Here is a 21,275-nt window from a genome sequence, read left to right as displayed (position 1 = left end):
TCGGACTCAAACTTAAAACGTATACTGTTATTACAAAAAATAATCATTCGCTCAATAGCCCGTGCAGAGTTCCTGGCCCATACTAAGCCCCTTTTTATTTCGCTGCAACTATTTAACATTTACCAGATTTATGAATTTGCCTTCCTAAATTATATTTTTAGATCAGTAACCACATACATATGCAATAACTTTACTCTAAATAATAATATAATAACTTATACCCGTAGACACAATTTCCTAGTAGTACCAAAAGTAAGAACCGTCAAAAAAATCAAATCCATATTTTATAATGGAGTAAAACTTTTTAATCAATGTATGATAAAAGATCTAAAAACCATGACTCAATTTAAAAAACTAGCGAGGGATTTTATAATATATAGGGCATCCATAAGACCCTAATCCCTTTACTTTTAGTGTTTACACAGTTTTCTTTATTTATTGTTTTTTTTTCATTGTTTACTACACTGTTCTCTTTTTTTTTATTGTTTTTTGTTTTTTTTTCTTATTGTCACTTTAATTTTTGTTTTTGTTTTCTAATTTAAACTATAATTATGTAACCTAGGAAACGCAAACAATTATAACCGGGCAAAAAGTCATATTTGACTTAGCCCTGTACAAAAAATGGTTTGATTCCTATTTTTTCTCAAGAATAAATAAATTATTATTATATTATTATTATATTATATAATCAGAAGATTGCAGGTTCGAGTCCTGCCGCGGACGAGCTTGATAATGATTTCCCTAGATTGTTTAGCTTACATTTTTTATACAATGTCTGATTATGTCATAACACCGTCCACGTGGCCTAATGGATAACACGTCTGACTTCGAATCAGAAGACTGCAGGTTCGAGTCCTACCGCGGACGATCTTCATAATGAATTCCCTAGGTTGTTTAACTTACATTTTTTATACAATGTCTGATTGCGTCATAACACCGTCCACGTGGCCTAATGGATAAGGCGTCTGACTTCGAATCAGAAGATTGCAGGTTCGAGTCCTGTCGCGGACGAGCTTGATAATGATTTCCCTAGATTGTTTAGCTTACATTTTTTATACAATGTCTGATTGCGTTCTAACACCGTCCACGTGGCCTAATGGATAAGGCGTCTGACTTCGAATCAGAAGATTGCAGGTTCGAGTCCTGCCGCGGACGAGCTTCATAATGAATTCCCTAGGTTGTTTAGCTTACATTTTTTATACAATGTCTGATTGCATCATAACACCGTCCACGTAGCCTAATGGATAAGGCGTCTGACTTCTTATCAGAAGATTGCAGGTTCGAGTCCTGCCGCGGACGAGCTTCATAATGAATTCCCTAGGTTGTTTAGCTTACATTTTTTATACAATGTCTGATTACGTCATAACACCGTCCACGTGGCCTAATGGATACGGCGTCTGACTTCGAATCAGAAGATTGCAGGTTCGAGTCCTGCCGCGGACGAGCTTCATAGTGAATTCCCTAGGTTGTTTAGCTTACATTTTTTATACAATGTCTGATTGCATCATAACACCGTCCACGTGGCCTAATGGATACGGCGTCTGACTTCGAATCAGAAGATTGCAGTTTCGAGTCCTGTCGCGGACGAGCTTGATAATGATTTCCCTAGATTGTTTAGATTACATTTTTTATACAATGTCTGATTACGTCATAACACCGTCCACGTGGCGTAATGGATAAGGCGTCTGACTTCAAATCAGAAGATTGCAGGTTCGAGTCCTTCCGCGGACGAGCTTCATAATGAATTCCCTAGGTTGTTTAGCTTACATTTTTTATACAATGTCTGATTGCATCATAACACCGTCCACGTGGCCTAATGGATACGGCGTCTGACTTCGAATCAGAAGATTGCAGTTTCGAGTCCTGTCGCGGACGAGCTTGATAATGATTTCCCTAGATTGTTTAGATTACATTTTTTATACAATGTCTGATTACGTCATAACACCGTCCACGTGGCCTAATGGATAAGGCGTCTGACTTCGAATCAGAAGATTGCAGGTTCGAATCCTGTCGCGGACGAGCTTGATAATGATTTCCCTAGATTGTTTAGCTTACATTTTATATACAATGTCTGATTACGTCATAACACCGTCCACGTGGCCTAATGGATAAGGCGTCTGACTTCGAATCAGAAGATTGCAGGTTCGAGTCCTGCCGCGGACGAGCTTCATAATAATTTCCCTAGATTGATTAGCTTTCATTTTTTCAACAATGTCTGATTACGTCATAACACCGTCCATGTGGCCTAATGGATAAAGCGTCTGACTTCGAATCAGAATATTGCAGGTTCGAGTCCTGCCGCGGACGAGCTTCATAATGATTTCCCTAGATTGATTAGCTTACATTTTTTATACAATGTCTGATTACGTCATAACACCGTCCACGTGGCCTAATGGATAAGGCGTCTGACTTCAAATCAGAAGATTGCAGGTTCGAGTCCTTCCGCGGACGAGCTTCATAATGAATTCCCTAGGTTGTTTAGCTTACATTTTTTATACAATGTCTGATTGCGTCATAACACCGTCCACGTGGCCTAATGGATAAGGCGTCTGACTTCGAATCAGAAGATTGCCGGTTCGAGTCCTGCCGCGGACGAGCTTCATAATGATTTCCCTAGATTGATTAGCTTATATTTTTTATACAATGTCTGATTGCATCATAACACCGTCCACGTGGCCTAATGGCTAAGGCGTCTGACTTCGAATCAGAAGATTGCAGGTTCGATTCCTGCCGCGGACGAGCTTCATAATGAATTCCCTAGGTTGTTTAGCTTACATTTTTTATACAATGTCTGATTAGGTCATAACACCGTCCACGTGGCCTAATGGATAAGGCGTCTGACTTCGAATCAGAAGATTGCAGGTTCGAGTCCTGCCGCGGACGAGCTTCATAATGATTTCCCTAGATTGATTAGCTTTCATTTTTTCAACAATGTCTGATTACGTCATAACACCGTCAACGTGGCCTAAAGGATAAGGCGTCTGACTTCTAATCAGAAGATTGCAGGTTCGAGTCCTTCCGCGGACGAGCTTCATAATGAATTCCCTAGGTTGTTTAGCTTACATTTTTTATACAATGTCTGATTGCGTCATAACACCGTCCACGTGGTCTAATGGATAAGGCGTCTGACTTCTTATCAGAAGATTGCAGGTTCGAGTCCTGCCGCGGACGAGCTTCATAATGATTTCCCTAGATCGATTAGCTTACATTTTTTATACAATGTCTGATTACTTCATAACACCGTCCACGTGGCCTAATGATAAGGCGTCTGACTTCGAATCAGAAGATTGCAGGATCGAGTCCTGCCGCGGACGAGCTTCATAATGAATTCCCTAGGTTGTTTAGCTTACATTTTTTATACAATGTCTGATTGCGTCATAACACCGTCCACGTAGCCTAATGGATAAGGCGTCTGACTTCGAATCAGAAGATTGCAGGTTCGTGTCCTGCCGCGGACGAGCTTCATAATGAATTCCCTAGGTTGTTTAGCTTACATTTTTTATACAATGTCTGATTGCGTCATAACACCGTCCACGTAGCCTAATGGATAAGGCGTCTGACTTCGAATCAGAAGATTGCAGGTTCGTGTCCTGCCGCGGACGAGCTTCATAATGAATTCCCTAGGTTGTTTAGCTTACATTTTTTATACAATGTCTGATTGCGTCATAACACCGTCCACGTGGTATAATGGATAAGGCGTCTGACTTCGAATCGGAAGATTGCAGGTTCGAGTCCTGCCGCGGACGAGCTTCATAATGATTTCCCTAGATTGATTAGCTTACATTTTTTATACAATGTCTGATTGCGTCATAACACCGTCCACGTAGCCTAATGGATAAGGCGTCTGACTTCGAATCAGAAGATTGCAGGTTCGTGTCCTGCCGCGGACGAGCTTCATAATGAATTCCCTAGGTTGTTTAGCTTACATTTTTTATACAATGTCTGATTGCGTCATAACACCGTCCACGTGGTATAATGGATAAGGCGTCTGACTTCGAATCGGAAGATTGCAGGTTCGAGTCCTGCCGCGGACGAGCTTCATAATGATTTCCCTAGATTGATTAGCTTACATTTTTTATACAATGTCTGATTGCATCATAACACTGTCCACGTGGCCTAATGGATAAGGCGTCTGACTTCGAATCAGAAGATTGCAGGTTCGAGTCCTGCCGCGGACGAGCTTGATAATGGTTTCCCTAGATTGTTTAGCTTACATTTTTTATACAATGTCTGATTACGTCATAACACCGTCCACGTGTCCTAATGGATAAGGCGTCTGACTTCGAATCAGAAGATTGCAGGTTCGAGTCCTGCCGCGGACGAGCTTCATAATGAATTCCCTAGGTTGTTTAGCTTACATTTTTTATACAATGTCTGATTGCGTCATAACACCGTCCACGTGGCCTAATGGATAAGGCGTCTGACTTCGAATCAGAAGATTGCAGGTTCGAGTCCTGCCGCGGACGAGCTTCATAATGAATTCCCTAGGTTGTTTAGCTTACATTTTTTATACAATGTCTGATTGCATCATAACACCGTCCACGTAGCCTAATGGATAAGGCGTCTGACTTCTTATCAGAAGATTGCAGGTTCGAGTCCTGCCGCGGACGAGCTTCATAATGAATTCCCTAGGTTGTTTAGCTTACATTTTTTATACAATGTCTGATTACGTCATAACACCGTCCACGTGGCCTAATGGATACGGCGTCTGACTTCGAATCAGAAGATTGCAGGTTCGAGTCCTGCCGCGGACGAGCTTCATAGTGAATTCCCTAGGTTGTTTAGCTTACATTTTTTATACAATGTCTGATTGCATCATAACACCGTCCACGTGGCCTAATGGATACGGCGTCTGACTTCGAATCAGAAGATTGCAGTTTCGAGTCCTGTCGCGGACGAGCTTGATAATGATTTCCCTAGATTGTTTAGATTACATTTTTTATACAATGTCTGATTACGTCATAACACCGTCCACGTGGCCTAATGGATAAGGCGTCTGACTTCAAATCAGAAGATTGCAGGTTCGAGTCCTTCCGCGGACGAGCTTCATAATGAATTCCCTAGGTTGTTTAGCTTACATTTTTTATACAATGTCTGATTGCATCATAACACCGTCCACGTGGCCTAATGGATACGGCGTCTGACTTCGAATCAGAAGATTGCAGTTTCGAGTCCTGTCGCGGACGAGCTTGATAATGATTTCCCTAGATTGTTTAGATTACATTTTTTATACAATGTCTGATTACGTCATTACACCGTCCACGTGGCCTAATGGATAAGGCGTCTGACTTCGAATCAGAAGATTGCAGGTTCGAATCCTGTCGCGGACGAGCTTGATAATGATTTCCCTAGATTGTTTAGCTTACATTTTATATACAATGTCTGATTACGTCATAACACCGTCCACGTGGCCTAATGGATAAGGCGTCTGACTTCGAATCAGAAGATTGCAGGTTCGAGTCCTGCCGCGGACCAGCTTCATAATGATTTACCTAGATTGATTAGCTTACATTTTTTATACAATGTCTGATTGCATCACAACACCATCCACGTGGCCTAATGGATAAGGCGTCTGACTTCGAATCAGAAGATTGCAGGTTCGAGTCCTGCCGCGGACGAGCTTCATAATGATTTCCCTAGATTGATTAGCTTACATTTTTTATACAATGTCTGATTACGTCATAACACCGTCCACGTGGCCTAATGGATAAGGCGTCTGACTTCAAATCAGAAGATTGCAGGTTCGAGTCCTTCCGCGGACGAGCTTCATAATGAATTCCCTAGGTTGTTTAGCTTACATTTTTTATACAATGTCTGATTGCGTCATAACACCGTCCACGTGGCCTAATGGATAAGGCGTCTGACTTCGAATCAGAAGATTGCCGGTTCGAGTCCTGCCGCGGACGAGCTTTATAATGATTTCCCTAGATTGATTAGCTTACATTTTTTATACAATGTCTGATTGCATCATAACACCGTCCACGTGGCCTAATGGCTAAGGCGTCTGACTTCGAATCAGAAGATTGCAGGTTCGATTCCTTCCGCGGACGAGCTTCATAATGAATTCCCTAGGTTGTTTAGCTTACATTTTTTATACAATGTCTGATTGCGTCATAACACCGTCCACGTGGTCTAATGGATAAGGCGTCTGACTTCGAATCAGAAGATTGCAGGTTCGAGTCCTGCCGCGGACGAGCTTCATAATGATTTCCCTAGATCGATTAGCTTACATTTTTTATACAATGTCTGATTACGTCATAACACCGTCCACGTGGCCTAATGGATAAGGCGTCTGACTTCGAATCAGAAGATTGCCGGTTCGAGTCCTGCCGCGGACGAGCTTCATAATGATTTCCCTAGATTGATTAGCTTACATTTTTTATACAATGTCTGATTGCATCATAACACCGTCCACGTGGCCTAATGGCTAAGGCGTCTGACTTCGAATCAGAAGATTGCAGGTTCGATTCCTGCCGCGGACGAGCTTCATAATGAATTCCCTAGGTTGTTTAGCTTACATTTTTTATACAATGTCTGATTGCATCATAACACCGTCCACGTGGCCTAATGGATACGGCGTCTGACTTCGAATCAGAAGATTGCAGTTTCGAGTCCTGTCGCGGACGAGCTTGATAATGATTTCCCTAGATTGTTTAGATTACATTTTTTATACAATGTCTGATTACGTCATTACACCGTCCACGTGGCCTAATGGATAAGGCGTCTGACTTCGAATCAGAAGATTGCAGGTTCGAATCCTGTCGCGGACGAGCTTGATAATGATTTCCCTAGATTGTTTAGCTTACATTTTATATACAATGTCTGATTACGTCATAACACCGTCCACGTGGCCTAATGGATAAGGCGTCTGACTTCGAATCAGAAGATTGCAGGTTCGAGTCCTGCCGCGGACCAGCTTCATAATGATTTACCTAGATTGATTAGCTTACATTTTTTATACAATGTCTGATTGCATCACAACACCATCCACGTGGCCTAATGGATAAGGCGTCTGACTTCGAATCAGAAGATTGCAGGTTCGAGTCCTGCCGCGGACGAGCTTCATAATGATTTCCCTAGATTGATTAGCTTACATTTTTTATACAATGTCTGATTACGTCATAACACCGTCCACGTGGCCTAATGGATAAGGCGTCTGACTTCAAATCAGAAGATTGCAGGTTCGAGTCCTTCCGCGGACGAGCTTCATAATGAATTCCCTAGGTTGTTTAGCTTACATTTTTTATACAATGTCTGATTGCGTCATAACACCGTCCACGTGGCCTAATGGATAAGGCGTCTGACTTCGAATCAGAAGATTGCCGGTTCGAGTCCTGCCGCGGACGAGCTTTATAATGATTTCCCTAGATTGATTAGCTTACATTTTTTATACAATGTCTGATTGCATCATAACACCGTCCACGTGGCCTAATGGCTAAGGCGTCTGACTTCGAATCAGAAGATTGCAGGTTCGATTCCTTCCGCGGACGAGCTTCATAATGAATTCCCTAGGTTGTTTAGCTTACATTTTTTATACAATGTCTGATTGCGTCATAACACCGTCCACGTGGTCTAATGGATAAGGCGTCTGACTTCGAATCAGAAGATTGCAGGTTCGAGTCCTGCCGCGGACGAGCTTCATAATGATTTCCCTAGATCGATTAGCTTACATTTTTTATACAATGTCTGATTACGTCATAACACCGTCCACGTGGCCTAATGGATAAGGCGTCTGACTTCGAATCAGAAGATTGCCGGTTCGAGTCCTGCCGCGGACGAGCTTCATAATGATTTCCCTAGATTGATTAGCTTACATTTTTTATACAATGTCTGATTGCATCATAACACCGTCCACGTGGCCTAATGGCTAAGGCGTCTGACTTCGAATCAGAAGATTGCAGGTTCGATTCCTGCCGCGGACGAGCTTCATAATGAATTCCCTAGGTTGTTTAGCTTACATTTTTTATACAATGTCTGATTAGGTTATAACACCGTCCACGTGGCCTAATGGATAAGGCGTCTGACTTCGAATCAGAAGATTGCAGGTTCGAGTCCTGATGCGGACGAGCTTCATAATGATTTCCCTAGATTGATTAGCTTTCATTTTTTCAACAATGTCTGATTACGTCATAACACCGTCAACGTGGCCTAAAGGATAAGGCGTCTGACTTCTAATCAGAAGATTGCAGGTTCGAGTCCTTCCGCGGACGAGCTTCATAATGAATTCCCTAGGTTGTTTAGCTTACATTTTTTATACAATGTCTGATTGCGTCATAACACCGTCCACGTGGTCTAATGGATAAGGCGTCTGACTGCTTATCAGAAGATTGCAGGTTCGAGTCCTGCCGCGGACGAGCTTCATAATGATTTCCCTAGATCGATTAGCTTACATTTTTTATACAATGTCTGAGTGCCTCACAACATCGTCCACGTGGCCAAATGGATAAGGCTTCTGACTTCGAATCAGAAGATTGCAGGTTCGAGTCCTGTCGCGGACGAGATTCATAATGATTTCCCTAGATTGATTAGCTTACATTTTTTATACAATGTCTGATTGCATCATAACACCGTCCACGTGGCCTAATGATAAGGCGTCTGACTTCGAATCAGAAGATTGCAGGTTCGAGTCCTGCCGCGGACGAGCTTCATAATGAATTCCCTAGGTTGTTTAGCTTACATTTTTTATACAATGTCTGATTGCGTCATAACACCGTCCACGTAGCCTAATGGATAAGGCGTCTGACTTCGAATCAGAAGATTGCAGGTTCGTGTCCTGCCGCGGACGAGCTTCATAATGAATTCCCTAGGTTGTTTAGCTTACATTTTTTATACAATGTCTGATTGCGTCATAACACCGTCCACGTGGTATAATGGATAAGGCGTCTGACTTCGAATCGGAAGATTGCAGGTTCGAGTCCTGCCGCGGACGAGCTTCATAATGATTTCCCTAGATTGATTAGCTTACATTTTTTATACAATGTCTGATTGCATCATAACACTGTCCACGTGGCCTAATGGATAAGGCGTCTGACTTCGAATCAGAAGATTGCAGGTTCGAGTCCTGCCGCGGACGAGCTTGATAATGGTTTCCCTAGATTGTTTAGCTTACATTTTTTATACAATGTCTGATTACGTCATAACACCGTCCACGTGTCCTAATGGATAAGGCGTCTGACTTCGAATCAGAAGATTGCAGGTTCGAGTCCTGCCGCGGACGAGCTTCATAATGAATTCCCTAGGTTGTTTAGCTTACATTTTTTATACAATGTCTGATTGCGTCATAACACCGTCCACGTGGCCTAATGGATAAGGCGTCTGACTTCGAATCAGAAGATTGCAGGTTCGAGTCCTGCCGCGGACGAGCTTCATAACGAATTCCCTAGGTTGTTTAGCTTACATTTTTTATACAATGTCTGATTGCGTCATAACACCGTCCACGTGGCCTAATGGATAAGGCGTCTGACTTCGAATCAGAAGATTGCAGGTTCGAGTCCTGCCGCGGACGAGCTTCATAATGAATTCCCTAGGTTGTTTAGCTTACATTTTTTATACAATGTCTGATTGCATCATACCACCGTCCACGTGGCCTAATGGATAAGGCGTCTGACTTCGAATCAGAAGATTGCAGGTTCGAGTCCTATCACGGACGAGCTTGATAATGATTTCCCTAGATTGTTTAGCTTACATTTTTTATACAATGTCTGATTACGTCATAACACCGTCCACGTGGCCTAATGGATAAGGCGTCTGACTTCGAATCAGAAGATTGCAGGTTCGAGTCCTGTCGCGGACGAGCTTGATAATGATTTCCCTAGATTGTTTACCTTACATTTTTTATACAATGTCTGATTACGTCATAACACCGTCCACGTGGCCTAATGGATAAGGCGTCTAACTTCGAATCAGAAGATTGCAGGTTCGAGTCCTGCCGCGGACGAGCTTCATAATGAATTCCCTAGGTTGTTTAGCTTACATTTTTTATACAATGTCTGATTGCGCTACAACAACGTCCACGTGGCCTAATGGATAAGGCGTCTGACTTCGAATCAGAAGATTGCAGGTTCGAGTCCTGCCGCGGACGAGCTTCATAATGAATTCCCTAGGTTGTTTAGCTTACATTTTTTATACAATGTCTGATTACGTCATAACACCGTCCACGTGGCCTAATGGATAAGGCGTCTGACTTCGAATCAGAAGATTGCAGGTTCGAGTCCTGCCGCGGACGAGCTTCATAATGAATTCCCTAGGTTGGTTAGCTTACATTTTTTATACAATGTCTGATTACGTCATAACACCGTCCACGTGGCCTAATGGATAAGGCGTCTGACTTCGAATCAGAAGATTGCAGGTTCGAGTCCTGCCGCGGACGCGCTTCATAATGAATTCCCTAGGTTGTTTAGCTTACATTTTTTATACAATGTCTGATTGCACTATAACAACGTCCACTTGGCCTAATGGATAAGGCGTCTGACTTCGAATCAGAAGATTGCAGGTTCGAGTCCTGCCGCGGACGAGCTTCATAATGAATTCCCTAGGTTGTTTAGCTTACATTTTTTATACAATGTCTGATTACGTCGTAACAACGTCCACGTGGCCTAATGGATAAGGCGTCTGACATCGAATAAGAAGATTGCAGGTTCGAGTCCTGCCGCGGACGAGCTTCATAATGAATTCCCTAGGTTGTTTAGCTTACATTTTTTATACAATGTCTGATTCCGTCATAACACCGTCCACGTGGCCTAATGGATAAGGCGTCTGACTTCGAATCAGAAGATTGCAGGTTCGAGTCCTGCCGCGGACCAGCTTCATAATGAATTCCCTAGGTTGTTTAGCTTACATTTTTTATACAATGTCTGATTCCGTCATAACACCGTCCACGTGGCCTAATGGATAAGGCGTCTGACTTCGAATCAGAAGATTGCAGGTTCGAGTCCGGCCGCGGACGAGCTTCATAATGAATTCCCTAGGTTGTTTAGCTTACATTTTTTATACAATGTCTGATTACGTCATAACACCGTCCACGTGGCCTAATGGATAGACGTCTGACTTCGAATCAGAAGATTGCAGGTTCGAGTCCTGCAGCGGACGAGCTTCATAATGAATTCCCTAGGTTGTTTAGCTTACATTTTTTATACAATGTCTGATTGCACTACAACAACGTCCACTTGGCCTAATGGATAAGGCGTCTGACTTCGAATCAGAACATTGCAGGTTCGAGTCCTGCCGCGGACGAGCTTCATAATGATTTCCCTAGATTGATTAGCTCTCATTTTTTCAATAATGTCTGATTACGTCATAACACCGTCCACGTGGCCTAATGGATAAGGCGTCTGACTTCGAATCAGAACATTGCAGGTTCGAGTCCTGCCGCGGACGAGCTTCATAATGAATTCCCTAGATTGATTAGCTTTCATTTTTTCAACAATGTCTGATTACGTCATAACACCGTCCACGTGGCCTAATGGATAAGGCGTCTGACTTCGAATCAGAAGATTGCAGGTTCGAGTCCTGCCGCGGACGAGCTTCATAATGAATTCCCTAGGTTGTTTAGCTTACATTTTTTATACAATGTCTGATTGCATCACAACACCGTCCACGTGGCCTAATGGATAAGGCGTCTGACTTCGAATCAGAAGATTGCAGGTTCGAGTCCTGCCGCGGACTAGCTTCATAATGAATTCCCTAGGTTGTTTAGCTTACATTTTTTATACAATGTCTGATTGCATCACAACACCGTCCACGTGGCCTAATGGATAAGGCGTCTGACTTCGAATCAGAAGATTGCAGGTTCGAGTCCTGCCGCGGACGAGCTTCATAATGAATTGCCTAGGTTGTTTAGCTTACATTTTTTATACAATGTCTGATTGCACCACAACAACGTCCACGTGGCCTAATGGATAAGGCGTCTGACTTCGAATCAGAAGATTGCAGGTTCGAGTCCTGCCGCGGACGAGCTTCATAATGAATTCCCTAGGTTGTTTAGCTTACATTTTTTAAACAATGTCTGATTACGTCATAACACCGTCCACGTGGCCTAATGGATAAGGCGTCTAACTTCGAATCAGAAGATTGCAGGTTCGAGTCCTGCCGCGGACGAGCTTCATAATGAATTCCCTAGGTTGTTTAGCTTACATTTTTTATACAATGTCTGATTACGTCATAACACGGCCACGTGGCTTAATGGATAAGGCGTCTTACTTCGAATCAGAAGATTGCGGGTTCGAGTCCTGCCGCGGACGAGCTTCATAATGAATTCCCTAGGTTGTTTAGCTTACATTTTTTATTCAATGTCTGATTACGTCATAACACCGTCCACGTGGCCTAATGGATAAGGCGTCTGACTTCGAATAAGAAGATTGCAGGTTTGAGTCCTGCCGCGGACGAGCTTCATAATGAATTCCCTAGGTTGTTTAGCTTACATTTTTTATACAATGTCTGATTCCGTCATAACACCGTCCACGTGGCCTAATGGATAAGGCGTCTGACTTCGAATCAGAAGATTGCAGGTTCGAGTCCTGCCGCGGACCAGCTTCATAATGATTTACCTAGATTGATTAGCTTACATTTTTTATACAATGTCTGATTGCATCACAACACCGTCCACGTGGCCTAATGGATAAGGCATCTGACTTCGAATCAGAACATTGCAGGTTCGAGTCCTGCCGCGGACGAGCTTTATAATGATTTCACTAGATTGATTAGCTCTCATTTTTTCAATAATGTCTGATTACGTCATAACACCGTCCACGTGGCCTAATGGATAAGGCGTCTGACTTCGAATCAGAACATTGCAGGTTCGAGTCCTGCCGCGGACGAGCTTCATAATGAATTCCCTAGATTGATTAGCTTTCATTTTTTCAACAATGTCTGATTACGTCATAACACCGTCCACGTGGCCTAATGGATAAGGCGTCTGACTTCGAATCAGAAGATTGCAGGTTCGAGTCCTGCCGCGGACGAGCTTCATAATGAATTCCCTAGGTTGTTTAGCTTACATTTTTTATACTATGTCTGATTACGTCATAACACCGTCCACGTGGCCTAATGGATAAGGCGTCTGACTTCGAATCAGAAGATTGCAGGTTCGAGTCCTGCCGCGGACGAGCTTCATAATGAATTCCCTAGGTTGTTTAGCTTACATTTTTTATACAATGTCTGATTACGTCATAACACCGTCCACGTGGCCTAATGGATAAGGCGTCTGACTTCGAATCAGAATATTGCAGGTTCGAGTCCTGCCGCGGACGAGCTTCATAATGATTTCCCTAGATTGATTAGCTTACATTTTTTATACAATGTCTGATTACGTCATAACACCGTCCACGTGGCCTAATGGATAAGGCGTCTGACTTCAAATCAGAAGATTGCAGGTTCGAGTCCTTCCGCGGACGAGCTTCATAATGAATTCCCTAGGTTGTTTAGCTTACATTTTTTATACAATGTCTGATTGCACTATAACAACGTCCACGTGGCCTAATGGATAAGGCGTCTGACTTCGAATCAGAAGATTGCAGGTTCGAGTCCTGCCGCGGACGAGCTTCATAATGAATTCCCTAGGTTGTTTAGCTTACATTTTTTATACAATGTCTGATTACGTCATAACACGGCCACGTGGGTTAATGGATAAGGCGTCTTACTTCGAATCAGAAGATTGCAGGTTCGAGTCCTGCCGCGAATGAGCTTCATAGTGAATTCCCTAGGTTGTTTAGCTTACATTTTTTATACAATGTCTGATTGCACTATAACAACGTCCACGTGGCCTAATGGATAAGGCGTCTGACTTCGAATCAGAAGATTGCAGTTTCGAGTCCTGCCGCGGACGAGCTTCATAATGAATTCCCTAGGTTGTTTAGCTTACATTTTTTATACAATGTCTGATTGCACTATAACAACGTCCACGTGGCCTAATGGATAAGGCGTCTGACTTCGGATCAGAAGATTGCAGGTTCGAGTCCTGCCGCGGACGAGCTTCATAATGAATTCCCTAGGTTGTTTAGCTTACATTTTTTATTCAATGTCTGATTACGTCATAACACCGTTCACGTGGCCTAATGGATAAGGCGTCTGACTTCGAATCAGAAGATTGCAGGTTCGAGTCCTGCCGCGGACCAGCTTCATAATGAATTCCCTAGGTTGTTTAGCTTACATTTTTTATACAATGTCTGATTCCGTCATAACACCGTCCACGTGGCCTAATGGATAAGGCGTCTGACTTCGAATCAGAAGATTGCAGGTTCGAGTCCTGCCGCGGACGAGCTTCATAATGAATTCCCTAGGTTGTTTAGCTTACATTTTTTATACAATGTCTGATTGCACTACAACAACGTCCACGTGGCCTAATGGATAAGGCGTCTGACTTCGAAACAGAAGATTGCAGGTTCGAGTCCTGCCGCGGACGAGCTTCATAATGAATTCCCTAGGTTGTTTAGCTTACATTTTTTATACAATGTCTGATTACGTCATAACACGGCCACGTGGCTTAATGGATAAGGCGTCTTACTTCGAATCAGAAGATTGCAGGTTCGAGTCCTGCCGCGGACGAGCTTCATAATGAATTCCCTAGGTTGTTTAGCTTACATTTTTTATTCAATGTCTGATTACGTCATAACACCGTCCACGTGGCCTAATGGATAAGGCGTCTGACTTCGAATAAGAAGATTGCAGGTTTGAGTCCTGCCGCGGACGAGCTTCATAATGAATTCCCAACGTTGTTTAGCTTACATTTTTTATACAATGTCTGATTCCGTCATAACACCGTCCACGTGGCCTAATGGATAAGGCGTCTGACTTCGAATCAGAAGATTGCAGGTTCGAGTCCTGCCGCGGACCAGCTTCATAATGATTTACCTAGATTGATTAGCTTACATTTTTTATACAATGTCTGATTGCATCACAACACCGTCCACGTGGCCTAATGGATAAGGCGTCTGACTTCGAATCAGAAGATTGCAGTTTCGAGTCCTGCCGCGGACGAGCTTCATAATGAATTCCCTAGGTTGTTTAGCTTACATTTTTTATACAATGTCTGATTACGTCATAACACCGTCCACGTGGCCTAATGGATAAGGCGTCTGACTTCGAATCAGAAGATTGCAGGTTCGAGTCCTGCCGCGGACGAGCTTCATAATGAATTCCCTAGGTTGTTTAGCTTACATTTTTTATACAATGTCTGATTACGTCATAACACGGCGACGTGGCTTAATGGATAAGGCGTCTTACTTCGAATCAGAAGATTGCAGGTTCGAGTCCTGCCGCGAATGAGCTTCATAATGAATTCCCTAGGTTGTTTAGCTTACATTTTTATACAATGTCTGATTGCACTATAACAACGTCCACGTGGCCTAATGGATAAGGCGTCTGACTTCGAATCAGAAGATTGCAGGTTCGAGTCCTGCCGCGGACGAGCTTCATAATGAATTCCCTAGGTTGTTTAGCTTACATTTTTTATACAATGTCTGATTGCACCACAACAACGTCCACGTGGCCTAATGGATAAGGCGTCTGACTTCGAATCAGAAGATTGCAGGTTCGAGTCCGGCCGCGGACGAGCTTCATAATGAATTCCCTAGGTTGTTTAGCTTACATTTTTTATACAATGTCTGATTACGTCATAACACCGTCCACGTGGCCTAATGGATAGACGTCTGACTTCGAATCAGAAGATTGCAGGTTCGAGTCCTGCAGCGGACGAGCTTCATAATGAATTCCCTAGGTTGTTTAGCTTACATTTTTTATACAATGTCTGATTGCACTACAACAACGTCCACTTGGCCTAATGGATAAGGCGTCTGACTTCGAATCAGAACATTGCAGGTTCGAGTCCTGCCGCGGACGAGCTTCATAATGATTTCCCTAGATTGATTAGCTCTCATTTTTTCAATAATGTCTGATTACGTCATAACACCGTCCACGTGGCCTAATGGATAAGGCGTCTGACTTCGAATCAGAACATTGCAGGTTCGAGTCCTGCCGCGGACGAGCTTCATAATGAATTCCCTAGATTGATTAGCTTTCATTTTTTCAACAATGTCTGATTACGTCATAACACCGTCCACGTGGCCTAATGGATAAGGCGTCTGACTTCGAATCAGAAGATTGCAGGTTCGAGTCCTGCCGCGGACGAGCTTCATAATGAATTCCCTAGGTTGTTTAGCTTACATTTTCTATACAATGTCTGATTGCATCACAACACCGTCCACGTGGCCTAATGGATAAGGCGTCTGACTTCGAATCGGAAGATTGCAGGTTCGAGTCCTGCCGCGGACGAGCTTCATAATGAATTCCCTAGGTTGTTTAGCTTACATTTTTTATACAATGTCTGATTGCATCACAACACCGTCCACGTGGCCTAATGGATAAGGCGTCTGACTTCGAATCAGAAGATTGCAGGTTCGAGTCCTGCCGCGGACGAGCTTCATAATGAATTCCCTAGGTTGTTTAGCTTACATTTTTTATACAATGTCTGATTGCACCACAACAACGTCCACGTGGCCTAATGGATAAGGCGTCTGACTTCGAATCAGAAGATTGCAGGTTCGAGTCCTGCCGCGGACGAGCTTCATAATGAATTCCCTAGGTTGTTTAGCTTACATTTTTTAAACAATGTCTGATTACGTCATAACACCGTCCACGTGGCCTAATGGATAAGGCGTCTAACTTCGAATCAGAAGATTGCAGGTTCGAGTCCTGCCGCGGACGAGCTTCATAATGAATTCCCTAGGTTGTTTAGCTTACATTTTTTATACAATGTCTGATTACGTCATAACACGGCCACGTGGCTTAATGGATAAGGCGTCTTACTTCGAATCAGAAGATTGCAGGTTCGAGTCCTGCCGCGGACGAGCTTCATAATGAATTCCCTAGGTTGTTTAGCTTACATTTTTTATTCAATGTCTGATTACGTCATAACACCGTCCACGTGGCCTAATGGATAAGGCGTCTGACTTCGAATAAGAAGATTGCAGGTTTGAGTCCTGCCGCGGACGAGCTTCATAATGAATTCCCTAGGTTGTTTAGCTTACATTTTTTATACAATGTCTGATTCCGTCATAACACCGTCCACGTGACCTAATGGATAAGGCGTCTGACTTCGAATCAGAAGATTGCAGGTTCGAGTCCTGCCGCGGTCCAGCTTCATAATGATTTACCTAGATTGATTAGCTTACATTTTTTATACAATGTCTGATTGCATCACAACACCGTCCACGTGGCCTAATGGATAAGGCATCTGACTTCGAATCAGAACATTGTAGGTTCGAGTCCTGCCGCGGACGAGCTTTATAATGATTTCCCTAGATTGATTAGCTCTCATTTTTTCAATAATGTCTGATTACGTCATAACACCGTCCACGTGGCCTAATGGATAAGGCGTCTGACTTGGAGTCGCGTTTGGTTTTTTGGAGAGTGCGGTTCGTTTTTCTTTGCTCTCCTCGTCTTCTCGCTAAGCCTTAGTTTCGGTTCTTTTTCTAACATTTTGTTTGCTTAATTTAAAATTTACTAATTCGCGCAGTTTATTTTTCGTTTTTCGTGCCCTCCTGGGTTTTCTTCTGAATTCCAGGATGGATGTTTTAAAACGTTCCATTTTTGTGGAATGCGTCGTGAAAGAAGTTTCGAAGCAAGAAATTTTGACGGCATGTATTTTGGATTACGGGCCTAATACGGTCTCGTCGGTTGTTGCTACGGAGGGTGGCTATTACGTCACCTTCTTACGCGAGGAAGAAGCGGAATTGTGTCTTGATGCTGGGATCGAAGTAGGAGAGACGCGTTTTGCTGTGTCTGGGATAGCGAGGAAAACAGTTATTGTCCATATCTATGGTTTACCTGAGTTTGTGAGTGACGAAGCGGTGAAGGCGAAATTGGAAAGCTTACAATGTGAGTTGCGTGGCGAAATTATCTGGACTAAAAATGACGCCGGAATTTATTTTGGAATTCGTTCGGTCAAGGTTCGCCTTGCCGAATGTGTCAGTTCGTTACCGTACGGTCTAAAGATCAAAGACGTTTTAGGTCGGGAGACTTTTTATCAGGTTCGTCACTCCTCTCAGAGTAAAGTTTGTAATGGGTGTCTCTCTTCGAGCCACCTGTATAAAGACTGTCCCTCTTTTATCTGTTTTCGTTGTAAGAAGCAAGGTCATGTGGCTCGGTCCTGTCCAACTCGCGCTGAAGTTGTTGAATCCAAGGATCCGGTCGCTGATAGGATGGTCGAAGAACAGGATGCGGGCCTGATTCCTGATCAGGTTCTTTTAGCCAAAGAGTCCTCTCAAGGCATGGTTGCCCAGGGGGGCGACAATGTTGATCGGCCGAAATTTCCCAAGCACGTTACGAAGGACGTTGGTAAGAGAATTTTGACTTCGACGAGTGGCTCGGATGTTGATAAACGCCAGCCTCCTCCTAAGAAGACGAACGTCTACTCTACGGATTCGCATGCCATCGCACCTGCCAAGTTGCCTTCTTCGTCCCTGCCAACCGTTGTTACGCCTGTCCCCGGTTCCTTTAATGCCATTAAAAATCGTCTCTCTTAACGTTAATGGTCTTCGGAATGTTAATAAGATGTCGGAAGTGCTTATTTTTATGGACGCGTATGATGTGGTTTTTTTACAAGAGACACACTGGACGAATGAACATGTGAGTACTTTTCGGAAAATTTTTCGCGGCCGCGTTTTTTGGGATAATGACCCTACTACTACTTTTTGCGGCGTAGCGACCTGCTTTCGGGCTGGGCTGGATATTGTTCCTTCGCGAGTTTTTCGAAGCGACTGCGGCCGATTTCTTTCCGTCTCCGCGGTTGTTGACGATGTTCCTATGGATTTCGCGAATATTTACGCTCCGAATGACGCGCCGTCGCGTTCTCTTTTTATGTCTTCGGCGAAGTTGTGGTGTTCGCTTTTACCTCGTCCGATTATAGCGGGGGATTTTAATGATATTTTAAACTCATCTCTTGATCGTCGCCCCGTTTCTAATCTTCGTTCCGTTGTTCCGCCTACGCGTTTTAAGCTTTGGCTTACCAGTCTTGATCTTTATGATCCCTGGAGGGCTTCTCACGCCGATCATTTTGATTATACTCGTTCCGGTTTCGTATTCGGGAACTTTGTCATGTCGCGGATTGACTATTTATTTATTCGCCCAACGGATGCGCATAATTGTTCGCGGAATCTAATCTTGAATGTTCCTTTTTCTGACCACAAGGCCGTGTCTTTCGTCTTTGATCCCAGTGGCGTCCAGCGCGGCCCTGGGGTCTGGGCGTTTAACTCTACGTTACTTCAAGAGGAGCGCTTCCGTACGGGCATCCAGCGTATTGTTGATCGGAGTCGCGACACCGTCGAGTACCGTGTAGATATTTTTCAATGGTACGAAAATCTTAAAGTTTGTATTAAGGATTACGCCATGTTTTACGGCAAAGCTCGCGCTCAGAAGTTGAGAAGTTCTCGCGCTGCTTTATTGGTTCGGATTTCTCACCTCGAGTCTCGCTACGTGTCCGATCTTACTTGTTTGCCGGAGTTGCTGGACGCTAAGCAGGCATTGGCGGATTTCGATTCTGAGGTGCTTCGTGGCCAGGTCGTACGCGCTAAGACGGATTTTAAAGAATTGGGTGAGCGGCCCACGCGCTATTTTCTGCGCCTGGAGACTCATCGTCAGAGTATCAAATCGATTGGTCGTTTAGTGTCTCCATCAGGAGAGGTCTTTCGCGACGGGCGTCTCATCCGTCAGCAAATTTTTGATTTCTATAATGCCCTTTATACTCAGGAGCCTATTTGCGAGGCCCAGAGTCGAAGTTTTAGCAATCGGGTCCGGGACCGGGTATCGAAAGCTGATCGTGACGCAGTTGAGTTGCCTGTCACCTGGGAGGAACTCGAGCGGTCCTTGGGGTCTATGAAGCCCAATAAGAGTCCGGGACTTGATGGTTTGACGGTGGAGTTTTGGCGGTTTTTTCTTCCGCTTATTAAGGATGACTTTCTTCGCTTAGCCCATATCGCCCGTGATCAGGGCCGAATTCCGCGCAGCATGAAAATAGGTCTTATTATCCTTTTGCCCAAGACTGGTGATTTAACTCTTTTAAAGAACTGGAGGCCTATAACGTTACTCAATACTGATTATAAAATTTTATCCAAAGTTTTTGCTCTCCGAGTAGCGTCGCTTTTGCCGAACATTACGTCAGCTACTCAAACGGGTGCGGTTCGTGGTCGGGACATTTCTACCTCCACGAGACTGTTGTCAGATGTCGCCGAGAACCTCCGCCTTCGTGAAGAGGGTGGCATTATGGTCCAGCTGGACCTTATGAAGGCTTTCGACCGGGTGGCATGGCCATATTTATTTGAGCTCTTAGCGGCCATGGGGTTTGGCCCGTTTTTCTGCAAGTGGATTCAAGCTTTTGTCGCGGGTTCCAGGGCCTGTGTCAAAGTCAATGGTCATTTGACTGATGTCTTTTCGTTAGGGCGGTCGGTTCGCCAAGGGTGCCCGCTTAGCCCTCTGCTATATGTTTTAGCCTCGGAACCTCTGTTTTCCGCGGTCACGTCGCACGAATCCATCCCGCCGGTACGGTTATCCGCGCATTCGGTTTTGCCGACTCTCTTTCAACATATGGATGCCACCACGGTTGTAACCTCAACAGCGGCCGCGATTCCCGCGATCTGCGACGTTTTTGCGGATTTCGGTCAAGCCTCCGGAGCGAAATTGAACCCGTCAAAGTGCCACGCGAAATGGCTTGGTCTATATCATGGTCGGGACCCTATCGAGATCAGCGGCGTAACGCTTTCTAGTTCACCTTTGAAAATTCTCGGTATTTGGATAGACTACGATTCTGTGCATTCGGCTCGCCTTCAATGGGAGGAGCGCTATGGCAAGTTCTCTCGGGTCTTGCGGTCTTGGAAAGGTCGTACTCTCTCGGTCGTTGGCAAAGTTTTGGTTGTCAATGTGCTCGCTGCATCTATGCTCTGGCATATTTTAAAAACAGTCGATATTTCGCCTTTTTGGCTTCGTCAATTTCGGGAAGCCATTTTGAACTTTATTTGGGGCAATGGCCCTCATCTGGTCGCCTATGAGAGTCTTGTTCGGCCAACGCTGATCGGAGGGTTCGGGCTAGTAGACATTTGTACCAAAGTTAAGGCGTTTCGCGTTCGCGAAGCTCTTACGTTGTTTGCAGAGACTACTCCGATTTTCGCTCGGGATCTTTCGTCGCAGATTCTTAATCTTTATGGCGGCGCCTTGCAATTGGGCCTACACGTTTTCCGGTTATCTATCACTTCTCGTTGCGCCGCCGGTCTTCCGTCTCGGTATGTTTC

The 21,275-nt window shown here is 44.1% G+C and overlaps 72 non-coding genes across 72 annotated transcripts; all 72 read left to right on the top strand.

Moving 5' to 3' along the window:
* Positions 1-938: 938 nt before the first annotated feature.
* Positions 939-1,011, top strand: TRNAR-UCG (transfer RNA arginine (anticodon UCG)). Its single transcript has one exon. It is a non-coding gene; the product is annotated as a tRNA-Arg (tRNA).
* A 71-nt stretch (positions 1,012-1,082) lies between these two features.
* Positions 1,083-1,155, top strand: TRNAR-UCG (transfer RNA arginine (anticodon UCG)). The gene has a single exon. It is a non-coding gene; the product is annotated as a tRNA-Arg (tRNA).
* A 71-nt stretch (positions 1,156-1,226) lies between these two features.
* Positions 1,227-1,299, top strand: TRNAR-UCU (transfer RNA arginine (anticodon UCU)). The gene has a single exon. It is a non-coding gene; the product is annotated as a tRNA-Arg (tRNA).
* A 71-nt stretch (positions 1,300-1,370) lies between these two features.
* TRNAR-UCG (transfer RNA arginine (anticodon UCG)) lies at positions 1,371-1,443 on the top strand. The gene has a single exon. It is a non-coding gene; the product is annotated as a tRNA-Arg (tRNA).
* Positions 1,444-1,946: 503 nt separating this feature from the next.
* On the top strand, positions 1,947-2,019 carry TRNAR-UCG (transfer RNA arginine (anticodon UCG)). Its single transcript has one exon. It is a non-coding gene; the product is annotated as a tRNA-Arg (tRNA).
* A 71-nt stretch (positions 2,020-2,090) lies between these two features.
* Positions 2,091-2,163, top strand: TRNAR-UCG (transfer RNA arginine (anticodon UCG)). The gene has a single exon. It is a non-coding gene; the product is annotated as a tRNA-Arg (tRNA).
* Positions 2,164-2,666: 503 nt separating this feature from the next.
* TRNAR-UCG (transfer RNA arginine (anticodon UCG)) lies at positions 2,667-2,739 on the top strand. The gene has a single exon. It is a non-coding gene; the product is annotated as a tRNA-Arg (tRNA).
* A 71-nt stretch (positions 2,740-2,810) lies between these two features.
* Positions 2,811-2,883, top strand: TRNAR-UCG (transfer RNA arginine (anticodon UCG)). The gene has a single exon. It is a non-coding gene; the product is annotated as a tRNA-Arg (tRNA).
* A 215-nt stretch (positions 2,884-3,098) lies between these two features.
* TRNAR-UCU (transfer RNA arginine (anticodon UCU)) lies at positions 3,099-3,171 on the top strand. The gene has a single exon. It is a non-coding gene; the product is annotated as a tRNA-Arg (tRNA).
* A 71-nt stretch (positions 3,172-3,242) lies between these two features.
* Positions 3,243-3,314, top strand: TRNAR-UCG (transfer RNA arginine (anticodon UCG)). The gene has a single exon. It is a non-coding gene; the product is annotated as a tRNA-Arg (tRNA).
* Positions 3,315-3,385: 71 nt separating this feature from the next.
* Positions 3,386-3,458, top strand: TRNAR-UCG (transfer RNA arginine (anticodon UCG)). Its single transcript has one exon. It is a non-coding gene; the product is annotated as a tRNA-Arg (tRNA).
* A 71-nt stretch (positions 3,459-3,529) lies between these two features.
* TRNAR-UCG (transfer RNA arginine (anticodon UCG)) lies at positions 3,530-3,602 on the top strand. Its single transcript has one exon. It is a non-coding gene; the product is annotated as a tRNA-Arg (tRNA).
* A 215-nt stretch (positions 3,603-3,817) lies between these two features.
* Positions 3,818-3,890, top strand: TRNAR-UCG (transfer RNA arginine (anticodon UCG)). Its single transcript has one exon. It is a non-coding gene; the product is annotated as a tRNA-Arg (tRNA).
* Positions 3,891-4,105: 215 nt separating this feature from the next.
* On the top strand, positions 4,106-4,178 carry TRNAR-UCG (transfer RNA arginine (anticodon UCG)). The gene has a single exon. It is a non-coding gene; the product is annotated as a tRNA-Arg (tRNA).
* Positions 4,179-4,249: 71 nt separating this feature from the next.
* TRNAR-UCG (transfer RNA arginine (anticodon UCG)) lies at positions 4,250-4,322 on the top strand. Its single transcript has one exon. It is a non-coding gene; the product is annotated as a tRNA-Arg (tRNA).
* Positions 4,323-4,393: 71 nt separating this feature from the next.
* TRNAR-UCG (transfer RNA arginine (anticodon UCG)) lies at positions 4,394-4,466 on the top strand. The gene has a single exon. It is a non-coding gene; the product is annotated as a tRNA-Arg (tRNA).
* Positions 4,467-4,537: 71 nt separating this feature from the next.
* Positions 4,538-4,610, top strand: TRNAR-UCU (transfer RNA arginine (anticodon UCU)). Its single transcript has one exon. It is a non-coding gene; the product is annotated as a tRNA-Arg (tRNA).
* A 71-nt stretch (positions 4,611-4,681) lies between these two features.
* TRNAR-UCG (transfer RNA arginine (anticodon UCG)) lies at positions 4,682-4,754 on the top strand. The gene has a single exon. It is a non-coding gene; the product is annotated as a tRNA-Arg (tRNA).
* A 503-nt stretch (positions 4,755-5,257) lies between these two features.
* Positions 5,258-5,330, top strand: TRNAR-UCG (transfer RNA arginine (anticodon UCG)). Its single transcript has one exon. It is a non-coding gene; the product is annotated as a tRNA-Arg (tRNA).
* Positions 5,331-5,401: 71 nt separating this feature from the next.
* On the top strand, positions 5,402-5,474 carry TRNAR-UCG (transfer RNA arginine (anticodon UCG)). The gene has a single exon. It is a non-coding gene; the product is annotated as a tRNA-Arg (tRNA).
* Positions 5,475-5,545: 71 nt separating this feature from the next.
* On the top strand, positions 5,546-5,618 carry TRNAR-UCG (transfer RNA arginine (anticodon UCG)). The gene has a single exon. It is a non-coding gene; the product is annotated as a tRNA-Arg (tRNA).
* A 503-nt stretch (positions 5,619-6,121) lies between these two features.
* On the top strand, positions 6,122-6,194 carry TRNAR-UCG (transfer RNA arginine (anticodon UCG)). The gene has a single exon. It is a non-coding gene; the product is annotated as a tRNA-Arg (tRNA).
* A 215-nt stretch (positions 6,195-6,409) lies between these two features.
* Positions 6,410-6,482, top strand: TRNAR-UCG (transfer RNA arginine (anticodon UCG)). Its single transcript has one exon. It is a non-coding gene; the product is annotated as a tRNA-Arg (tRNA).
* Positions 6,483-6,697: 215 nt separating this feature from the next.
* TRNAR-UCG (transfer RNA arginine (anticodon UCG)) lies at positions 6,698-6,770 on the top strand. Its single transcript has one exon. It is a non-coding gene; the product is annotated as a tRNA-Arg (tRNA).
* A 71-nt stretch (positions 6,771-6,841) lies between these two features.
* TRNAR-UCG (transfer RNA arginine (anticodon UCG)) lies at positions 6,842-6,914 on the top strand. Its single transcript has one exon. It is a non-coding gene; the product is annotated as a tRNA-Arg (tRNA).
* A 71-nt stretch (positions 6,915-6,985) lies between these two features.
* On the top strand, positions 6,986-7,058 carry TRNAR-UCG (transfer RNA arginine (anticodon UCG)). The gene has a single exon. It is a non-coding gene; the product is annotated as a tRNA-Arg (tRNA).
* Positions 7,059-7,561: 503 nt separating this feature from the next.
* Positions 7,562-7,634, top strand: TRNAR-UCG (transfer RNA arginine (anticodon UCG)). The gene has a single exon. It is a non-coding gene; the product is annotated as a tRNA-Arg (tRNA).
* A 71-nt stretch (positions 7,635-7,705) lies between these two features.
* On the top strand, positions 7,706-7,778 carry TRNAR-UCG (transfer RNA arginine (anticodon UCG)). The gene has a single exon. It is a non-coding gene; the product is annotated as a tRNA-Arg (tRNA).
* A 71-nt stretch (positions 7,779-7,849) lies between these two features.
* TRNAR-UCG (transfer RNA arginine (anticodon UCG)) lies at positions 7,850-7,922 on the top strand. Its single transcript has one exon. It is a non-coding gene; the product is annotated as a tRNA-Arg (tRNA).
* Positions 7,923-8,425: 503 nt separating this feature from the next.
* Positions 8,426-8,498, top strand: TRNAR-UCG (transfer RNA arginine (anticodon UCG)). Its single transcript has one exon. It is a non-coding gene; the product is annotated as a tRNA-Arg (tRNA).
* Positions 8,499-8,569: 71 nt separating this feature from the next.
* TRNAR-UCG (transfer RNA arginine (anticodon UCG)) lies at positions 8,570-8,641 on the top strand. Its single transcript has one exon. It is a non-coding gene; the product is annotated as a tRNA-Arg (tRNA).
* Positions 8,642-8,712: 71 nt separating this feature from the next.
* TRNAR-UCG (transfer RNA arginine (anticodon UCG)) lies at positions 8,713-8,785 on the top strand. The gene has a single exon. It is a non-coding gene; the product is annotated as a tRNA-Arg (tRNA).
* Positions 8,786-9,000: 215 nt separating this feature from the next.
* TRNAR-UCG (transfer RNA arginine (anticodon UCG)) lies at positions 9,001-9,073 on the top strand. The gene has a single exon. It is a non-coding gene; the product is annotated as a tRNA-Arg (tRNA).
* Positions 9,074-9,144: 71 nt separating this feature from the next.
* TRNAR-UCG (transfer RNA arginine (anticodon UCG)) lies at positions 9,145-9,217 on the top strand. The gene has a single exon. It is a non-coding gene; the product is annotated as a tRNA-Arg (tRNA).
* A 71-nt stretch (positions 9,218-9,288) lies between these two features.
* Positions 9,289-9,361, top strand: TRNAR-UCG (transfer RNA arginine (anticodon UCG)). Its single transcript has one exon. It is a non-coding gene; the product is annotated as a tRNA-Arg (tRNA).
* A 71-nt stretch (positions 9,362-9,432) lies between these two features.
* Positions 9,433-9,505, top strand: TRNAR-UCG (transfer RNA arginine (anticodon UCG)). The gene has a single exon. It is a non-coding gene; the product is annotated as a tRNA-Arg (tRNA).
* A 215-nt stretch (positions 9,506-9,720) lies between these two features.
* On the top strand, positions 9,721-9,793 carry TRNAR-UCG (transfer RNA arginine (anticodon UCG)). The gene has a single exon. It is a non-coding gene; the product is annotated as a tRNA-Arg (tRNA).
* Positions 9,794-9,864: 71 nt separating this feature from the next.
* TRNAR-UCG (transfer RNA arginine (anticodon UCG)) lies at positions 9,865-9,937 on the top strand. The gene has a single exon. It is a non-coding gene; the product is annotated as a tRNA-Arg (tRNA).
* Positions 9,938-10,008: 71 nt separating this feature from the next.
* Positions 10,009-10,081, top strand: TRNAR-UCG (transfer RNA arginine (anticodon UCG)). The gene has a single exon. It is a non-coding gene; the product is annotated as a tRNA-Arg (tRNA).
* A 71-nt stretch (positions 10,082-10,152) lies between these two features.
* Positions 10,153-10,225, top strand: TRNAR-UCG (transfer RNA arginine (anticodon UCG)). Its single transcript has one exon. It is a non-coding gene; the product is annotated as a tRNA-Arg (tRNA).
* A 71-nt stretch (positions 10,226-10,296) lies between these two features.
* TRNAR-UCG (transfer RNA arginine (anticodon UCG)) lies at positions 10,297-10,369 on the top strand. Its single transcript has one exon. It is a non-coding gene; the product is annotated as a tRNA-Arg (tRNA).
* Positions 10,370-10,728: 359 nt separating this feature from the next.
* Positions 10,729-10,801, top strand: TRNAR-UCG (transfer RNA arginine (anticodon UCG)). The gene has a single exon. It is a non-coding gene; the product is annotated as a tRNA-Arg (tRNA).
* A 71-nt stretch (positions 10,802-10,872) lies between these two features.
* Positions 10,873-10,945, top strand: TRNAR-UCG (transfer RNA arginine (anticodon UCG)). The gene has a single exon. It is a non-coding gene; the product is annotated as a tRNA-Arg (tRNA).
* A 358-nt stretch (positions 10,946-11,303) lies between these two features.
* On the top strand, positions 11,304-11,376 carry TRNAR-UCG (transfer RNA arginine (anticodon UCG)). Its single transcript has one exon. It is a non-coding gene; the product is annotated as a tRNA-Arg (tRNA).
* Positions 11,377-11,447: 71 nt separating this feature from the next.
* TRNAR-UCG (transfer RNA arginine (anticodon UCG)) lies at positions 11,448-11,520 on the top strand. Its single transcript has one exon. It is a non-coding gene; the product is annotated as a tRNA-Arg (tRNA).
* A 71-nt stretch (positions 11,521-11,591) lies between these two features.
* On the top strand, positions 11,592-11,664 carry TRNAR-UCG (transfer RNA arginine (anticodon UCG)). The gene has a single exon. It is a non-coding gene; the product is annotated as a tRNA-Arg (tRNA).
* Positions 11,665-11,735: 71 nt separating this feature from the next.
* TRNAR-UCG (transfer RNA arginine (anticodon UCG)) lies at positions 11,736-11,808 on the top strand. The gene has a single exon. It is a non-coding gene; the product is annotated as a tRNA-Arg (tRNA).
* Positions 11,809-11,879: 71 nt separating this feature from the next.
* Positions 11,880-11,952, top strand: TRNAR-UCG (transfer RNA arginine (anticodon UCG)). The gene has a single exon. It is a non-coding gene; the product is annotated as a tRNA-Arg (tRNA).
* A 71-nt stretch (positions 11,953-12,023) lies between these two features.
* On the top strand, positions 12,024-12,096 carry TRNAR-UCG (transfer RNA arginine (anticodon UCG)). The gene has a single exon. It is a non-coding gene; the product is annotated as a tRNA-Arg (tRNA).
* Positions 12,097-12,454: 358 nt separating this feature from the next.
* TRNAR-UCG (transfer RNA arginine (anticodon UCG)) lies at positions 12,455-12,527 on the top strand. The gene has a single exon. It is a non-coding gene; the product is annotated as a tRNA-Arg (tRNA).
* A 71-nt stretch (positions 12,528-12,598) lies between these two features.
* Positions 12,599-12,671, top strand: TRNAR-UCG (transfer RNA arginine (anticodon UCG)). Its single transcript has one exon. It is a non-coding gene; the product is annotated as a tRNA-Arg (tRNA).
* Positions 12,672-12,742: 71 nt separating this feature from the next.
* Positions 12,743-12,815, top strand: TRNAR-UCG (transfer RNA arginine (anticodon UCG)). The gene has a single exon. It is a non-coding gene; the product is annotated as a tRNA-Arg (tRNA).
* Positions 12,816-12,886: 71 nt separating this feature from the next.
* TRNAR-UCG (transfer RNA arginine (anticodon UCG)) lies at positions 12,887-12,959 on the top strand. Its single transcript has one exon. It is a non-coding gene; the product is annotated as a tRNA-Arg (tRNA).
* A 71-nt stretch (positions 12,960-13,030) lies between these two features.
* Positions 13,031-13,103, top strand: TRNAR-UCG (transfer RNA arginine (anticodon UCG)). Its single transcript has one exon. It is a non-coding gene; the product is annotated as a tRNA-Arg (tRNA).
* Positions 13,104-13,174: 71 nt separating this feature from the next.
* On the top strand, positions 13,175-13,247 carry TRNAR-UCG (transfer RNA arginine (anticodon UCG)). The gene has a single exon. It is a non-coding gene; the product is annotated as a tRNA-Arg (tRNA).
* Positions 13,248-13,462: 215 nt separating this feature from the next.
* TRNAR-UCG (transfer RNA arginine (anticodon UCG)) lies at positions 13,463-13,535 on the top strand. The gene has a single exon. It is a non-coding gene; the product is annotated as a tRNA-Arg (tRNA).
* A 214-nt stretch (positions 13,536-13,749) lies between these two features.
* Positions 13,750-13,822, top strand: TRNAR-UCG (transfer RNA arginine (anticodon UCG)). The gene has a single exon. It is a non-coding gene; the product is annotated as a tRNA-Arg (tRNA).
* A 71-nt stretch (positions 13,823-13,893) lies between these two features.
* On the top strand, positions 13,894-13,966 carry TRNAR-UCG (transfer RNA arginine (anticodon UCG)). The gene has a single exon. It is a non-coding gene; the product is annotated as a tRNA-Arg (tRNA).
* Positions 13,967-14,037: 71 nt separating this feature from the next.
* TRNAR-UCG (transfer RNA arginine (anticodon UCG)) lies at positions 14,038-14,110 on the top strand. Its single transcript has one exon. It is a non-coding gene; the product is annotated as a tRNA-Arg (tRNA).
* Positions 14,111-14,181: 71 nt separating this feature from the next.
* Positions 14,182-14,254, top strand: TRNAR-UCG (transfer RNA arginine (anticodon UCG)). Its single transcript has one exon. It is a non-coding gene; the product is annotated as a tRNA-Arg (tRNA).
* Positions 14,255-14,756: 502 nt separating this feature from the next.
* TRNAR-UCG (transfer RNA arginine (anticodon UCG)) lies at positions 14,757-14,829 on the top strand. The gene has a single exon. It is a non-coding gene; the product is annotated as a tRNA-Arg (tRNA).
* A 71-nt stretch (positions 14,830-14,900) lies between these two features.
* On the top strand, positions 14,901-14,973 carry TRNAR-UCG (transfer RNA arginine (anticodon UCG)). Its single transcript has one exon. It is a non-coding gene; the product is annotated as a tRNA-Arg (tRNA).
* Positions 14,974-15,044: 71 nt separating this feature from the next.
* On the top strand, positions 15,045-15,117 carry TRNAR-UCG (transfer RNA arginine (anticodon UCG)). Its single transcript has one exon. It is a non-coding gene; the product is annotated as a tRNA-Arg (tRNA).
* A 213-nt stretch (positions 15,118-15,330) lies between these two features.
* Positions 15,331-15,403, top strand: TRNAR-UCG (transfer RNA arginine (anticodon UCG)). Its single transcript has one exon. It is a non-coding gene; the product is annotated as a tRNA-Arg (tRNA).
* Positions 15,404-15,474: 71 nt separating this feature from the next.
* On the top strand, positions 15,475-15,547 carry TRNAR-UCG (transfer RNA arginine (anticodon UCG)). Its single transcript has one exon. It is a non-coding gene; the product is annotated as a tRNA-Arg (tRNA).
* A 358-nt stretch (positions 15,548-15,905) lies between these two features.
* On the top strand, positions 15,906-15,978 carry TRNAR-UCG (transfer RNA arginine (anticodon UCG)). Its single transcript has one exon. It is a non-coding gene; the product is annotated as a tRNA-Arg (tRNA).
* A 71-nt stretch (positions 15,979-16,049) lies between these two features.
* Positions 16,050-16,122, top strand: TRNAR-UCG (transfer RNA arginine (anticodon UCG)). Its single transcript has one exon. It is a non-coding gene; the product is annotated as a tRNA-Arg (tRNA).
* Positions 16,123-16,193: 71 nt separating this feature from the next.
* Positions 16,194-16,266, top strand: TRNAR-UCG (transfer RNA arginine (anticodon UCG)). The gene has a single exon. It is a non-coding gene; the product is annotated as a tRNA-Arg (tRNA).
* Positions 16,267-16,337: 71 nt separating this feature from the next.
* TRNAR-UCG (transfer RNA arginine (anticodon UCG)) lies at positions 16,338-16,410 on the top strand. Its single transcript has one exon. It is a non-coding gene; the product is annotated as a tRNA-Arg (tRNA).
* A 71-nt stretch (positions 16,411-16,481) lies between these two features.
* On the top strand, positions 16,482-16,554 carry TRNAR-UCG (transfer RNA arginine (anticodon UCG)). Its single transcript has one exon. It is a non-coding gene; the product is annotated as a tRNA-Arg (tRNA).
* Positions 16,555-16,625: 71 nt separating this feature from the next.
* TRNAR-UCG (transfer RNA arginine (anticodon UCG)) lies at positions 16,626-16,698 on the top strand. The gene has a single exon. It is a non-coding gene; the product is annotated as a tRNA-Arg (tRNA).
* A 502-nt stretch (positions 16,699-17,200) lies between these two features.
* On the top strand, positions 17,201-17,273 carry TRNAR-UCG (transfer RNA arginine (anticodon UCG)). Its single transcript has one exon. It is a non-coding gene; the product is annotated as a tRNA-Arg (tRNA).
* The last annotated feature ends 4,002 nt before the right edge of the window (positions 17,274-21,275 follow it).

This window comes from Leiobunum rupestre, chromosome 9 (assembly GCF_980474605.1).
Source record: "Leiobunum rupestre chromosome 9, qqLeiRupe1.1.hap1, whole genome shotgun sequence".
Lineage (NCBI taxonomy): Eukaryota > Metazoa > Arthropoda > Arachnida > Opiliones > Sclerosomatidae > Leiobunum > Leiobunum rupestre.
Note: the sequence above shows the minus strand (reverse complement) of the source record. Positions and strands in the feature narration are given on the sequence as shown.